Raw genomic sequence first — 16,709 nt, forward strand, 5'->3', positions numbered from 1 at the left:
GGGAATAGGCTTTTTTCTCTTAGTTTCTTTATGTCTGATTATTGTATTTGAATAGATTGTTGCATAGACCAGTCAGTGGTTTTCTTTGTAAAGTTGTTTTGTTTGTCCTTAAGTACTTGAAATTCAGAATCCTATAATTTACTTACTGATACTCGAGAAAGCTTCGTTTCTGCAGGATGTAAAGCTACTGTTACACTAACTAAAGAAATGCAATTTTATATTTTGAGCTGATGTGCTTTTCTTTGTCCAAGATATCCTGATACTGTAAAACTTGAGGATTAATTTCAATTCCTGCAGAGACCCCCTGAAAGCGGCATCCTCAAGTGGTACAGTTAAGGAAAAGACCTTGATTTTGCTGCCACCTCCTTCTACGGTCTTCTTTATTAACCCCTTCTTTTCCTCAGCTAGATTTCCTTTGTCTCATCTCTTCTCTTTGGAGAGCAAAAGTATATCAATATCACCACTCTCTCTCCCCAAAATCCTTTGGTCGTGATTTGTCCCTTTTCTAATAATCTGGCTCGCTTTTCTGTTTAGCAGTGAGGTGTATCAGCAAAGGGTTAAAACTGGCCTATAGAAAGGTTCTGTTGGCTTTGAAAAGAAGTTACCCTTAGGTAGAAGATTAGTGGTTAATTCCCAGGAAAATATTTATGGGAAAAGATTTTTGTTGTTAGTTATATCCCACTGTTCAAACTAGTTTTCCCAATTGGCTTACGTTAATAACAACAACAACAACAACATAGTGACAAAGTGCAGTAGTAGTAGTAGAAGTAGTAATCAAATAAAAGCATAGTAGCATTTAAACAAGTATAGTATATTAAAAAGAGCAGAAATAAATAATACAATACCTTCTAGAATATAAGGCCTTTTCAAAATGTATAAAAAAACAGAGAGGGAACTTCTCGTAGAGGAGGGCTAGGAACCTCAGGTACGGGGTCCAGATTCAGCCCTCTTGGGGCTTCAGGGATTCCCCAGATGGCCACTTCCCCTTGTCCTGTCCCTATTCCCCAACAACCAACTGTTTGGTGGCTTCCCAGTTTTTGTACAGTTCTTTTTGTAGTCTTCTTCTTAGGGTGCCTTTTCTATCAGAGTTTAGCTATCATTACAGCTATTTTTGTTTTTGACGCCACTGCTCTAAATAAGTGTATAGAAGTACAGCTATACTATTCCTTCAAGCCATGATGTTCTTCTTCTTCCCACTGAGCTTTTCCCTTCAATTTTCCCTTGTATAATAAGTTGGAGTATGGTGTGTTTTTCTCCTTGAATAATATGACCAAGATATTGTAATTTTCTTATTTTGATGGTATTTATTAATTGTGTTTGTTTGTTTATCCTGTGTAGTATGTCCTCATTTGTTATTCGGTCAGTCCACAGTAACTTCAACATATGTTGGTATATACACATTTTGAAAGATATGATTTTTGTCAAATTGTTCTTCTTAAGTGTCCAAGCCTCCACCCCATAAAATAATGTTGAAAACACATAACATCGTTGCATCTGAATCCTTAGTGTAAGCTTAAGGTCCCGATTCCATAGCAGTTGTTTCATGCTGACAAACATTGTTCTTGCCATCTCAATTCTTGCATTTATCTCTTGTGTTTATGTGTTACTTCATTGAGCCAAGTTCCTAGGTATTTATAATTTGTGACACACTTGTTTGGAATACTGTTTTTTGTAACATTAGATACAGTGGAAAACCTTTTGCTTATCACTATATATTTTGTTTTCTTGATGTTCATTTTGAGTCTAAAAGGTTGAAATGGCTCTTAAAGTCTAGTTACTGGCAGATGTAAGCTACAATTTGCTTGGGGGGGTTGTATTTTGGCCCCACCCCTTTTGTCAATCATCTTTTTGCTTTTGGCTCCACCCACTACTGGAATGTGTCCTCTAAAACTGAATTCAGCCCTCTGGCTGAAAGAGGCTCACCACCCCTGTTGTAGAGGGAACACATTAATTGTGATGCCACCACCAATATGTTCTTGTCCCTGGTACCCACCTATCAAATTGTTTCTAATGATGCATCAGACGGCAGGGCCTCTGATGTGGCTCTTAAGGCTCAGGCAAGTTCATAAGGAAGGGATCATGATAGGTGAATCAAGAAGAGGTGTGGTTACCCCCAAAGAGATGCAATGGAACAGTTGGGTGGGTGGGTGGAGACAAAATACTTTCTTCTTAAAATGAAGGGACACTTGAATAAGAGCTTTAAGAAGCTTGAACTGCATTGAGCCAGTTCTATGAATAAAAGTAATCCTTAATAGCACCTGTAGGTATTTTTGTCTTGTTTTTGTTACTTTCATACTTCAACAGGCCCATTTTTGGGGTGGGAAAGCTGGCAAGCACTTTGCGCACCGTAAAACTCTTGTATTAGTTTTTCATGAAAATAATATTTGAGTTACAGATATTATGTGCCAAATGATGTCTCCTGCATGGAATTTTTTCCCACTATTTCAATATTTAAATGTACTCGCTTAGCTTACAAAAGCAAAATATGGCATGCGAATAAAATGGCTCTCAAATTGGAGCCAAGTAATGGCAAGTTTAAGTCTAGGATTAATGTTTATAGCCAACTAATGTTGCTCCTGCAAATAGGGGTCTGTAACCGAAGTGCTGACATAACCTGAATTGAAGGCATGTGAACACAACCCTGCCGTTCTTCTGAATGAAGGGGAACTCTCTGGAGAGGAATGGAATGTCTTTCTTTTAGTAAATATACCTCTGCACTCATGGGGAACAAACAGTAACATTCTGTGCAGGTTCCCTCTATGACAGTGTGCTCTTTGTTCACTCTCCAGTGGTGGTGTCAAGTATGTTAGTGAAAGAAATATCTTTTTTTTAATAATAAAAAAATCCACATTTGCACTTTTTATTTGGCTTCCCTGGTTCAACTCCCAAGGAATTCTGTGAGCCTTCAAAAGCGTTTTGCTGTTACTTGTGTTGCTGTGAATAAAAGGAGTCCTTGGCATAGCTGACTTTAGTTAAATCAGACTGCAACCGTATCTATCCTTAACCTGGGAGTAAGCCCCATGCAACCCAGGAGAACTTTACTCTGAGTAAACAGGTGTAGGATTGCACTGTAAATACAAATATAAACTGTCATCAGTGTTTGTATGAATATTCGGAACATTCCAAACGTGTGTATCATTAGGCTTTGATGATGATGATACTCAGGGTCACATCTCAGGGTAAATTGTGCACTGTGCAGCAGAACTCTTGCTTTCCATTTTTTACTGTTCTTAAAAAACCTCATCACACTAACCCAGTGATCTGTATAAGGCTCAGCTCACTCCCATCCCATGTTATTTTGCTGCCAAAATAGCTGCATTATGTACATCTCTTCCCAAGTGCAGATTTTCTACCTTCTTGGAAGTAAATGTTGTTGCCTATGCTTGCTAGAGCCCCACGTGGGCATTGAAGTCCACAACTAGGCTCTGGATTTGGGTGCATGCCTTGCAACTGCTATGGCAAGACTGCCTGATTGCTAGAATATTTTGGGAGAACATGGGGAGAATAGGTAGAGGTCCAATAAAACATAATGTGAGCAAGGCCTCACAAGGCGTAAGCCTTAAACCTAAGCGTGAGGTCCCAATATGGAGCATGTGTAGGAAGAACATGCCTTTGAATGAATGTAGAGTGTCTTTCCCTTACTATCTGAATAACTGTAACCAGATGCTTCCTCATATCTCTGTGATTATGGGAAAGACCTCCCCAATAAAAGAGTAGGCAGCTTGAAACATGTTTGGATCCAACCTTAGTTGAATGCAATGGAACTGATAGAAACGGGTTTCCCCACTCCCTTCTTCCAAAGACAGCTCCTTCACCCCCACAAAAGGCTACACAGATGCCTTGCCCACCCCACCCTGAGCCTACCTCACTTAGCAAGGTCCCCTGAACCCATGTATCATTTTGGAAGTGGCTTGAGAAGCTGCCTGGGAGAGAAGGAGACAAGGAGTTCTGCTTCCACCAGCCTCACTCCCCAACAATGGATCCAGATTTACCATATGCCTAAATCTGGATCCACCCATAGGATCTCTTATTTTACAGATTGAGCATTGAGGTCAAATCAAGAGCTGGATTTACTATTCCTTCCTTCGCAAATACATTCATATTTCAAATAATCTCCCCTCCCCCAAAGCTGCTATTAAAATTGTTTTATTTGAAGGAGGAGGAGGAGGACGTTTGGAGCTTCATAGCTATTTTCGTGTAACATGGAGTCAGGGAGTGATGTTCTTTGTAATTGTGAGCAGCAGCTCACATAGGACTGACTTCTTTGTACACACTTCTAGCATCAGGGTGTGAGCTTCTTTTGCAGTTCAGTTCAATCGGCATCACGTAGCCCAAAATGATTTTATTGTATCTATATCTTCTGACAAGTTTATCATTGTTGAAGAATGTGTGAGACTCCTTATTAAGCCGCTGGGTTTTTCATTCTTTTATAAAAGGTTATGTCCTCCTCCTCAGTTGAAGGGGAGGGGAAGACGATGACTGCTTAAGCCCTCACGTTACCTTTAAAACCTTAAGGCAGCTTATCCATCTTGAGAATCGGGCACAAAAAGTGATGCAAACAATCACCAGGGCATCTGAGAAAATTTATATGGATAGTTGTCAAGTTGTGCATTCCCTGGTAGTTGCAGATGTATAGGGAAAGGGAGTCTTGTTTTTCTCTGCATCTAGGAGTCCTGTAGAATTGCTTTTCTATTCATTCTGTAGGCACTTTGCAGTGTCCTTGTCACCACTGCCCTGTCCCATTTCTTAATTCTTTGTCCCTTCTTTCTCAGGTTAGTGCAGAAAGTGTACTTCCTAGATTTAGTGTACAAACAATTTGGAGAGGAGTGTTTGGCGGAATTACTCTGTGTGTTTCAGTGGGGGAAATAGATTCCAGATCACCCTACATGCTACACTTGCCTGGGCTGTTTATTTCTGGAGCGGGGCTTGTGGGGAACAGCCTGGACAGCCTATGGCTACCCATACCACAGTTGTCCTAGGGCCTTCAAGTCATGCTTGGCCTTTTGCCTGTGGTGAAGACTGTGCCTGGGCATACTGTATGTTTGGACCAAGAGAAAGTTCCCTTTCCAGCAGTTGTCTGGTCCCTCCCCTGCTGCTGCTTCTAACAGGCAGCTACCCAGCCATAGGAAGACCGCATGTCCTAGGGCAGAGCATGTTGGGATGTGTGCCTAACTTCACTGTCTAGGGGCCTTACTCCCCTCTCTACTGTTATTTACTGTTTGACCCATCAAGCGGTGGTGGTGGTGATAAAAAAAGGGTTATTCTTTATGTATTCCAAAGGTGATACCTCAAGGACGTATGAAAAAAAAATCTTCATGGCTACCAACCAGGCAGGAAACTAAGGCCTGGGGTACTATTGATAACTGAGATGGGTGGGTTGCATTGTCTGGCTGGATGACAGAGGTCAAGCTACAAGGGAGCCTCCAGCCATTGCAAGAGATGTGCTACCTTCAAATAGGGTGGGAGGCAGGAAGATTGTGGTCCCTCAGCCCTGCAGCCTATCCTGCAGGGACTGCCGAGGGTCCCTTTTGCCCCTCTTCTTGAGAACCAGTCCAACCAGCTATTCATGTTCAGAAGAAATGCTGAGGATTCTCTACGTCTGGATGTTCTTGGACTATGACTCCCATCACCCATAGCCAGCATAGCCAATAGTGAAGGATGATGGGAGATGTATTCCAGCAACACCTGGAGGACTACATGTTCCCCATCCCGTACAGAGCATACCAACCACTTTTCTGTCTGGGTTTTAGCATATTAGAATATACTTTTTCTTTGCATTCCCTGATTACTGGAGATAAAGGCCTGCAATTCACACCACACTGAATCAGTGGCAGAGCAACAGCAGATCTGTAATAATAAATCCAGAGTGTATTTATGGTTCATTTCTCCTATTTTACCTCTTCATCTGCACAGTCTTTACACAACAATGAAAGTTACATTGTTGTGAGAGCTAGGGCATGTAATTTTAATGAACGAGGATCATAGCTGCAGACAAATAAGAACAACATAAAAGAGGAAAAGCCAGAAAAAAGGGGGGAAAACACCAAAACCCCTCCAGACAATTTAGATGGTTTGTCTTTAGTTCACAAATGTTTTCTGTGTTTCTTTTCCTGTTGTTGTTTGCAAGTAACCATGACCGTTTAACTGAACCTCTTCTTGTTTATTAATATACACTTCTCCTCAGAAAATGTGTTATTTCACAGCAACTGCAAAACCTTTTCATGTCTCCGTGTGTGAAGTTGTATCTAGCACTTGTAAAATTCTTGTCTGAAAGCTCAGTGATAATTCTTTCAACTAAAGGTTTAACTCTCCCCCTCCATAGAACTGAGTGTGGGGATTGATGCATGTTAGCATCTTATTAAATCATCATTCATATGTGTCTAAATGAAGCAGCAGAGCATTAAAAATGCATTTGTTGTGGGAGAGCTATTTACATTTTCCCTAGAATGACCAGTGAACCTGCATTATGGCTGCCTTGACTGCCATTTTTTTGGTAGAAAGACAGGGTGCATATTATTATTATTATTATTATTATTATTATTATTATTGTGTATATAATTTTTCTTGACAAAATGATGATGGACATATGAAAGATTAGGCAAAAATTTATTTTGCATATGCACTCTTTATGTCCTTCAAACACATTCAAAGGTGTCTGTGGGCTTTGCTAGACCTACCGCTTAATCCGGGCGGGAGGAGCGGCGAGCCTGTGCTACTTGTAGCATGGGCTATCGCGCCTTGCTAGACGTGGACACGACAAGGGAAAGCAAAGCCCCATCACTTCCACCATTTTTTTATTTTTTAAAGAGGCCGGACGCAGAAACGCTCCTGCACTTAGGTAAGGCCCTTTAAAAAATAAAAAAACTCCCCGCTCCCCCCTCCCTGGCCATGAGTCCCCCCTCTCCCGCCGGCTTCGTTTCCCCGCCCATCCCCACCAGCTCCATTGCCCGCCCGCCTGCCAGCCCCCTTCCCCCCTGCCTCAGATCTCCCCTCCTCACCTCCCCTGGGCTCCGATCTTCTCCCCTCCCTTCCCCCGGGCTCCGATCTCCCCTCCTCACCTCCCCTGGGCTCCAATCTCCCCCCCCACCTCCCCTGGGCTCCGCTGCTTGTCCCAGCTACTCGCGGGTAAGCGCGGTAGCTGGGAAAAGTGGTGGAACGAGCTAGATGCCTGCAGTCTCGGGCTCAGCCTGAGGCCACAGGTAATACCGGGCCAAAAGAGGTTCCGGTTAGCCTGGGCCGAAGGAGGTTTCAGCCTGCCTGAGCCCAGGATCCCCTGTGCGTCATCTGGACACACAGGGGCTGGGCTGGGGCTAGTACCGGGCTACCCTGTCGTCTAGCAAGGCTCTGTGTATATGTATCTTACATTACTGAAGTCTCTTCCTACATTATCGCAGCAGAATAGCAACTGCTTCCCAGTGGATTCTTTCCACATCATTTCAGTAATATTTGGAAGCCAAAACCACATATCTCTGTGTTGCCAATCACACAGCCTTTCCCACTGCCCTGCCCGCTCTGGTCAAGTGACAGTTTGGTGGACAGACCCCACACAATTGGACCCATCCAAATGGTTCTGGGTTTCCAAATCTTAATGAGGTTGGGGAAAAGGCCTTGGAGAAGTGACTGTTGTACTGCTTCAATAATATAAATGGGCCCTTAGATGACCCCAGATTCAAATGAAAGCTGTATGAGTTGCCTAGTTTTCATTCTGATCGGCCACTGAGGTATCACCATGCATGGTCTTCTCCATGAATCCTTGCCATTAATCCAAATAGCTCCTGTGGTTAATGCAGCTGTCTGAGTGGTCACATTTCCCCCAAATTTCTTCTTCATTAAACAGCTGCCATTTTGCCTTAAAGGGTGAATAACCTCATAAATAATAATGAACCCTCTGAGGTGACTAACAAACTGGGAAAGCCCCATCCTTTAAAAAGGATAACATATGTAGCACACCTGTTAAAAAAACCCAGTGCTGTGCTTTGAACCTCCTTATGCTGCTTACCACTTGATTCCACAAAGGATTCATTGATTCAGTTGACATAGAACTGGGCTCATAACAGACAAGATATTCAGTGTCTCCACTATACAGTAGTTCTTAGGCAAGCTTTATATCTTTGAAGTGGTGATGGGGAGAATGTAAACCTTCACCTGTGACAGCCAAAGGTTTCTTTAGGCAGAAAAAAAGTGTGTGCCTAATAAGTGTACAACTCATTGCTTTCAGATCTAATAAACTGTGGCAGTTTCTACTCATTTAGCTAAAATACATGCTGTTCTCTGGATCTGTCTTTCATGGTGATAAGCACCACAGCAGGGTGACAGAAACTGACAAGATGGAGTGAAAATGAAAGATTCAATCAGTACTTTGAGTACCTTATGCTACTGCTGGTATTGTAGCATTAGTACACGACCCTGTGAGCATCCAGTCACTGCATTTAATTCACCTGAAGGCAAACAGATGTTCTGAATGTCTGATAGCAGCTAAACTGTTCCTGATCTATCAACACAGCACTGTAAATGATACCAGGATGCACAATTTATGAGCTGACAAATGTCCAGTTGTGATCCTCAGGATGGCTTGAATAAACACAGTGTTGCACTTTCACCACAAGCTCCCTGTGGGTCCTGGCAGCTGCCAACCTATGGATCCAGCAATATAAATGAAATAAAGAGAGCATCCTATGTGAAATGCACTATATATGGAGCTTATCACCACGAAGATTTCCCCAACCTGGTGCCCTCCAGATATTTTGGACTACAACTTGCGGCATTCATGGCCATTGGCTATGCTGGCTCTGGCTGATGGGAGGTGAAATCCAAAACATCTGGAAGCCACCTGGTCAGGGAAGGCTGGTATGTGATTAATATTTGTTATTTATTTTCAGTGTTTTAATACTGCCTTTAAATGTAAAAAAAAACTTCTCAAGGTACTTTACAAAATAAATTATATATAATGCAATTAACTTAAACAGCAGCATTAAAATGCCATGTTAAAAATCAGCTACGGTTTAAAATGTAAAATATAAAATACAACCCAGAATCAATTAAAAGCAGACTGAAACATCAGTGTCTTTAAGGTCTGCTTAAAAATACTCAGGGAAGGCGTACCTTCTGAGGTGGAAGAATATTCATAAAGATGGGGCCACCCCAGGAAAGGACATTAGAAGAGCACATTGCTATCCATTCTGAATCTTCTCTAGAGGTGATTTGTGGTTGAAAATGTCACATCATATTTTTTTTTTTTACTGTGAAATTCTGTGCGTTTGAATATGTGGACCTGTTTTACAAAGGTCCACATATACTTGTTTTACAAAGACAATGCTAGGCTAGTCATTTCGCCTAGCATTGTCTATTTCAACTGTCAGGGGCTCTGTTGTCTCAGGTAGGGGTCATTTTGAGCTGCGTCACCTAAGGTGTTTTAACTGGAAGAGTCAGAAGTTGAACCTGGGACTTTTCCCCCCCTTTTTTTGGAAAGCCATGTATTCTGTCACTGAGCTATGGCTTCAGGTTTCTTAAATAATAAAATGTAATAGCGATTTATTTTATAGCTTTAATGGGTTTATTTTGGTTATAAATGGAATCGGCCCACAAATCAAGTGCAGATGATTTTAAACTTCACTGGTATTGAATGCGAGTTGCACAGTAGAGATCTGAAAACTGTCAAGTTGAAAGACCATATCTCCACACTCCTTTGATATTTACCAAAGATACTCTGCTTGAAAAAGTGCAACACTTTGATAAACCCATGTTTCCTACTTCACATTACTAAAACCACTAGTGGATAAAATTCAAAGTATTGTATTAGTGTTTTGTTCAGTGCAAGATGCTGTTTCAAGCTGTTGTATTCATCATTTTTTTTAGCATGCTGACGAAGCCAAGCTGGATAAGTGCCCGCTCTCTCTTTGCCTGATGGGTTTCCTTGTCTTAATTGGTAATCTTTTACTTCCTGATGGAAATTAATCAATCCTCACAAGGCCGTTGCTAACCCTTGCTTTTCAATTTATTAGTTATTTATTTTCTTGCGCATTCCAAATCATAGTTTCTTTGCTTGCTTTTGGGCAGTTGAGTAACACTAAGAGCCAAACTAGATGTGACATAGGATATCACCATAGATTGATCTAAAAAGGCATTAAGTTACTGGCCATTTTTAGGGATGGGTGATAGATGCTCTCCGAACAGTAGCTCACTGCTTGTCTCTCCTCGATCTGCATTCATGTTTGCGATGGCTGTTCATTGTTGCAAGAAGTAAACCGTGCAAAACAAACAGATATTGAATCTGAAGGTTATGAAAACAATTCCCAAATTTGTGCAAATTGCCAAAATTGTGCAAATTGCCCTCATTGCCTAAAATGTGGGTAATTTAAAATGTGTGCATTCTGAGTAAGTTTGCATGTTTTTCAAGTACACATTTTGGGTACATGAAGGTAAGTTCAGGAAATTCTGAACATTTTTGGAGAAAATGCGTTTCAGTTCATGTTTGGGATTGCAAAGGGCATGTTTGAGTAATTTGCAAACTGAAACAAAATTCTTATACATCCCTAGCCATTTTGTTTCCATTGAATTTGCCATTTTTGCCAATGTAGATGATTTCATTCAGCAGTCTACCATAATCCCAAGATCGTCTTGTAGATAGTCACACCCGGTTTAGATCCCACCACCGTAGATGTAAAGTCAAGAATGCTTTTCTTTACTCCAGTGTGCATCACTTTACACTTAAGAACACATGAAGCTGCCCTATACCAATTCAGGTTGTTTGGTTACCCAGTCTTATCTATTCTGGCTACTAGAGACTCTCTAGATTCTCAGTCAGAGGTCCATGGGCCAAACTAAACATTTGTTAAAGCATGCATAGTGAAGCTATACATGCTTGCATTCTCTAATCTCTTGTAAGTGTGTGTGGCCCTGATTTGGATCAGGACTGTGGTGGTCTGGAAGAGGAGGATTTAAGCTTTTGTACCACCCTCATTTTTTCATGAAATTTCATTCCCCTCCCCCCTCTCCCCAGAGGGAAGTTAAAAAGAAGAAGAAAAACTTGTTCGTTGGAGTCAATGGTGTGTTGTTGTTGTTTAAAAACCACACAAGGGCGTGTATGTAGAATTTCTGGGGGAAATGACTGGCAGGGAGCTTAAATCCTCCTATCTCGGTCTCAAATCAAGGCCACGTGTGTGTTCAGGAGAGAAGAGAAAACTGGCATGCAGAGCCCCCTCTATTAACACATTTTTAGTTTGGCCTTTTCTCATCACTTTCTACCTGATCCTTTTTCACCAGCGATGCCAAGGACTGAACTTCAGACCTTCTGTATGCAAAGTATGTGCTCTAGCTGTGGCCCCTCCCACTTACTTCCATTGAATCTTATTTACCATTTTGAAGCCCATCCATCCAGGTTGGGGAGCTTCTCTTGATGCTCTTTGCCATCTTGATTTTTAACCAGCCTGGTTAATTTAATGACACCTGTAAACTTGGCTACTTGCCCAGTAAGTCAAACTTATGAATAAGCTAAATAGCACCAGTTCCAGTACTAATCCGTAGGGGATCCCAGTACTCACCAAAAAGTAATTTATGCCAATGTAGGTGTCTGTCTACCAGTGTCTACAATGAAAAACAATGTAAGAATGCATTTAGCTTGTCTGCAACCTCCCTATCCTCCTTAAATAACCTTTCATACAATTATCATATTACAGACCAACCACATCCCTGCCTGCTTCTAATGTATATTTAATTTCTTAGCAATGTACTTTTAAAAAGATTTTTTTAAAGCCTTTTTATTGGTTTCTTGACCCACTCATTTACCATGCTGGAATCCCCTTAGAATCTATGCACAACTTTCTTCTCTGTACACACTTTCTCTGAGCTTATATAAAAGTGTTTTTAAATAAGCTCCAAGTATCCTGAAGAGAATGATGTTTAATGACTCTCTGTCCTATAAAGGATAAGAGTTTTCCTCACGTTTGAAATTAAATGCTGGACTTCCCACTTTCATATACTGTATATTGACTTTTATTGCAATATATTCACTGTTCCTGACTTATTCAAAAATACTTTCATCCCACGACAGACCTTGGGCATTCCTCAGGATTAACTCAAGGGTTGCCTCTGTACAACCAGAGATTGAGAGAAACAAACACGATCATTAGGTCTAATTAGGATCAAATATTTAGTAAGTACTGGTAGCTGAACCTAGTGTACTCATGGAAGCTGAGAAATTGTTTGGGGGTAATGTGCTGTAGAAGTAACAAATGAAGCATGCACGGTTGACTAAACCTCTACAGAGATTTTTCTCTCCTTGTGGAATGTCTTTTATCTAATCAAAGTTTTCCATACTTAGCATATTACTTTCCCACCATTCTTGAATATCTGGATCAAAGTTTATTTGCAGCAATAAATCCATGCAGTGAGTGTTATGGATGCATGTTTTCTATAATAACATTAAGAATCATCTTGGCTTGATGGAAATTTCATACAGAAGTTATTGTATACTCTTTGCCTTTAAAGAAAATATTTCTGTAGCCCCAAAGCAGGGAGGGGTAAGAAAACCACGATGTGCACCTCTGTCACCTCTGTCACCTCTGGCACCTCTGTCACTGCCACAGAGTGTCATGGCTTACTTACTCCTCTCTACTCCATGGATAACTTTGCAGCTTCCCGCTGCTGAGACCATGTATCCCAGCAGGCATTGCGGTATGAATCAGTCCACAGCGGCCACTCCAGACATCCGTAGGACCACACACACCAGCAAGAACATCACTGGAAGTGGCAAGATGCTCTTGCAGGCCAACTTTATGGTTGGCCACAGTTTGTTTGTTTGTTTTTTTGGCATGGCTGGCATAACCCACGAGGAACCCATGACACGATACACTACCCACCACTGGAGCCTGTTAACTCCACTGCAGAAGATGGGTACCAGGGATGAGTAGTTGAGCCATCGTGGGAGGGAAACCCCACGCACACATATACACAACATGCTAAGCCACCATGGAATCATGTTTTTGAGCAATCCACAGTGGCTTAGCGTAACGTCTGAACAGGCTCACAGATTTGACACTATTATTCATGGCAGCCACATCATATCAGAATAAATACTAATCCACAAAGAACAAGCAAATAAAAATAATCTGCAATATAGCAAAGTTTTAACTGTCACTGTAGACATTTGCACTTAATTCAGCATACACCAAATCCTGTTCATACATGCAAAGAAACTGTGAAAGGAGGTGCATGTGTAATTTCTGTGGCATCATGGGAAGTGGGGTTTGTGGCTCTCCCTACTGAGACCTAGAAGCCATTGGGACTCACGGCATGGGGAATGCCTGAGGGTCCCTCTTCCAATATAAACCAAGTGCATAGTCAGCGTGGGAGAAGAACTGTCATAAGTTTCTGATGTTTCTTTCTTTGCTGCTGCTTTGGAAGTATGAACCAGTTCTGAGTCTCTGATGTAGAACCTTCCAGCCTTAGCAGTGTAGTTCTCTGACTCATTTATGTATATTCAATAAAATTAGCTGGCAACTAGAACTGAATGTTAAATATATAATCAGGAGTCCGGAGAAGACCATATACTGAACAGGACAAGAGAGAGAGAGAGAGAGAGAAAATCTGCTTGATGCTCTTCCAGATATAATAAAGAATATTGATCCAGGTTGGCATTATAAGACTCACTTGCTACTAGGCTTTTAAGATCAATATGACTGAGCAAGTAAGCCTCCCAGGATTAAAGGGAGGGAGGGAGAATCAGGGAGCTGAATCATTCCCAACTTTACATCTAAAATTGGGCTCAAAGGGAGTTGGCTTCCATGACATGATCAAATCCCCAAACCACAAAAGAAATTATCTTTGCAACCTAACGATGATAAAATTAAGCAGCCTTGCCAGTGGCATCCACTTGAGATGCTTGAATGTAAATGATATGGGATGGAAGTAGGTCAGTGATTTGCTAACTATTGGCGGGGGAGGGGTTTGGTTCTTTGGTGTTGTTTTTTAAAGCCTAGAGATAATTCATGCAGCGGTAGAAGACCATAACTTCCATGTGGCAAAACCAGAGCCATAGAAGCAGAGCAAGTGGAATCTGCAGCAAAATGTTGCAGCGCGGAGTGGTCCTGTTCACCATTCCAGCCAGCCAGCCATGCTCGGGTCAGCTCTACATATTCTGTTCTGTTCTGCCATGGACTTGGTTTTCTCCTCCATCCAGCCCCCACCCCTTAGTAAGAATCAGTCAGTATCCTGTGGTCATAGAGCACACTTGGTCCTCACTGGGTTTTTGGGAGATTCCCCCTTTAGAGGTTTTGCACTTCTGCAAACCTTGGGGTTTCCCCAAGTCTGCTAATACCTCTCTTTTGTACATGGGTAGTTCTGTTTTGACTACATAAGTACAACACTCGTGCCTGAACAAACAAAGGAACGAGGGGGACCTGTAACAAAATGTTGCAGTGTGTAATATTCTGTTCTGAATATTACATTACATTCCCCTGCTTACGTAGTTTTCCATTTCCCTCTGCAGTGGTAAGTTGGTTGTCTTATTATGGTTTTAATTTTTGTGAACCGCCCAGAGAGCTTCGGCTATTGGGCGGTATAGAAATGTAATAAATAAAATAAAATAAATTAATAAGTTAGCATTCCGTGTCCACTGAGCATGCTGAGTCTTCATTGGGTTGTTTCTAGAGCCCCACCCTACACTGCCTCCTTAGGGTTATTTTGTGTACTTCCGCAAACCTTGTGGATTCTGCGAATGTGCTGAACCTTCCTCTAGTGCTGGATGGTGGTGTTTTGTCTACATATGGACTAGCCCTCAGGGAACTGAGATATTGATGATGTGAGAATCCTCCTCTTGGATGTGCGCTGAGAAATTGTTAATGGGTCGGGTCTTATCCTCAATGCTACTCAGTGCTGTACTGCTTAATTCTCATTAAGGAAGTAATGCGGAATAGCTTAAATGACTTATCATTGATGTGATGAGCTGGAACAAGAGGAAGGGGCTGTATGAGAACATAAAGCAGTTGCCTATGAACATCAAACGGTGAGAGTTGCACTTAATGAATGTCGATCACAGCAAGCAAACCCAATATCCACTACTGTCTCTCAAATACTGTGAAGATGAACAGCAGTGAAGATAAATTAACCAGGCCACCTGAAACAGAATTCATGCTATGTAGGACTACGTAGACAGGAGCAGGCTTGACTTCTAATGGATGGGGGAAGCAGATGTCATGACTTGCTGCCACCTAGTTTTTAATTTGCTTCTAGCAAAGGTCGAATTATTTCTAGTGTCTGTCACTTTCACTTGTGCTCACCCATAAAGTCCGTTCCACACAGTTTCCACATTAATCTGCAAATATGGTTTTTTAATTGGGGAAAAGACTTCATGTGTTAAATTTTGGAATGCAAAATATAAGCATAACATTAAAAACAGTAATTGGATTCATGTTATAATTAAATTGGCACTGACTTGCCTTCTGGCACTGGATACTGTTACAAGTCTTAATATTTAAAGTGTGGATCTTTGCTGAAAATGCAAATACCCCTGTGAAAATGCACTTTTCAATATGTATCTCGTCTCAAAATACACATAAATCAATGCATTTTATACTTCTTTGAGCTGAAAACTGCATTCAGGGAAGTATGAAAGCTGGTGGGTAACAAGATTCTGACCCACACATCAGTCTGGGAGGTGTGGATCTTGTATGAGAAATTGCTTGAGAAATTAGATCTTTGCATCCCTATTTGTTTGTAATTTGCAAGACAGTTAAAGAAAATCTGAGGGCTGCTTTGAGCCTTATGAAAGCTGCATAAATGTTAAGGCCTATGTGTAAGAATTGCCTTAAAACATTCTGGAGACAATGGCCTGGTTCAGTGGACACGCTGGGTTTTGTGGTTAGCTTAACCGTGTTCAGCTGTGTTTAACACTAACCACATGCGGAATGCTTGCAGACAACACTTTTAACCCTTTCGTGATTAAGCATTCCATTAAACATTTTGTGGTTAGCAGCATGGTTTAGCGTGTTGTCCGAACGGGGTCAGTAAGAGTAAGTAGACCAAGGTGAAACAATGGATACCAGAGAAGAGTAGGGATGTACCAGGCTTTAGTTTCAGTTCTCAGATCATCAAAACTTGCCCCGCTTGGAACCCCAAATGCAGATAAAAAGGGGAGCATTGTTGCTTTTTCTGGGGGAAACTCACATATTCCCAAAACTTTGATCATGTTTTTAAAAAAATGCATTTAAAAATGTGCATTTCTTGTGCTTATGTTAAAAATGCATTTAAAAATGTGCATTTTAAAATTCACATTTTTAAAACAACACATTTTCACGCTTTAGACAATGGAGAAAAGTGTATGCTTTCAAAAATGTGCATGCAAATGCACACTGTTCGCACTTGAAATGTGCACTTTCCCCGTTTGAACGAAAAGAAAAACAGGTTGCAAATAGGAACGGGAGTGAGGCAAACCAAGTTTCGAAGTGGAGTTTGGAGAATGCCAGCGATCTTGAGTATCCCTAGTTATCCCATTCCTAGAGAGGGCGAAGGTTGCAATAGTCAAGGCAAGAGATGACAAGGAATGGATCAAGGCAAGGAATGGATCAAGGCCATATTTTTGTAAATTTCTAAAAGGGAGAAGTGACATGATTTGATGATGGACTGAAACTGGATGGCAAAAAGAGAGAGAGAGAGAGAGAGAGAGAGAAAGCCGTCAAAGCAAAAGCCAAGGCTATACTGTTCAGCCCAATATA

The 16,709-nt window shown here is 41.4% G+C and overlaps 1 protein-coding gene across 5 annotated transcripts in view; it reads left to right on the plus strand.

Moving 5' to 3' along the window:
• Nucleotides 1-16,709, plus strand: part of SORBS2 (sorbin and SH3 domain containing 2) — a 216,773-nt gene that overhangs the window by 35,569 nt on the left and 164,495 nt on the right. The gene's annotated exons all lie outside the window — the stretch shown is intronic.

This window comes from Elgaria multicarinata, chromosome 10 (assembly GCF_023053635.1).
Source record: "Elgaria multicarinata webbii isolate HBS135686 ecotype San Diego chromosome 10, rElgMul1.1.pri, whole genome shotgun sequence".
NCBI classification, from domain to species: Eukaryota; Metazoa; Chordata; class Lepidosauria; order Squamata; family Anguidae; genus Elgaria; species Elgaria multicarinata.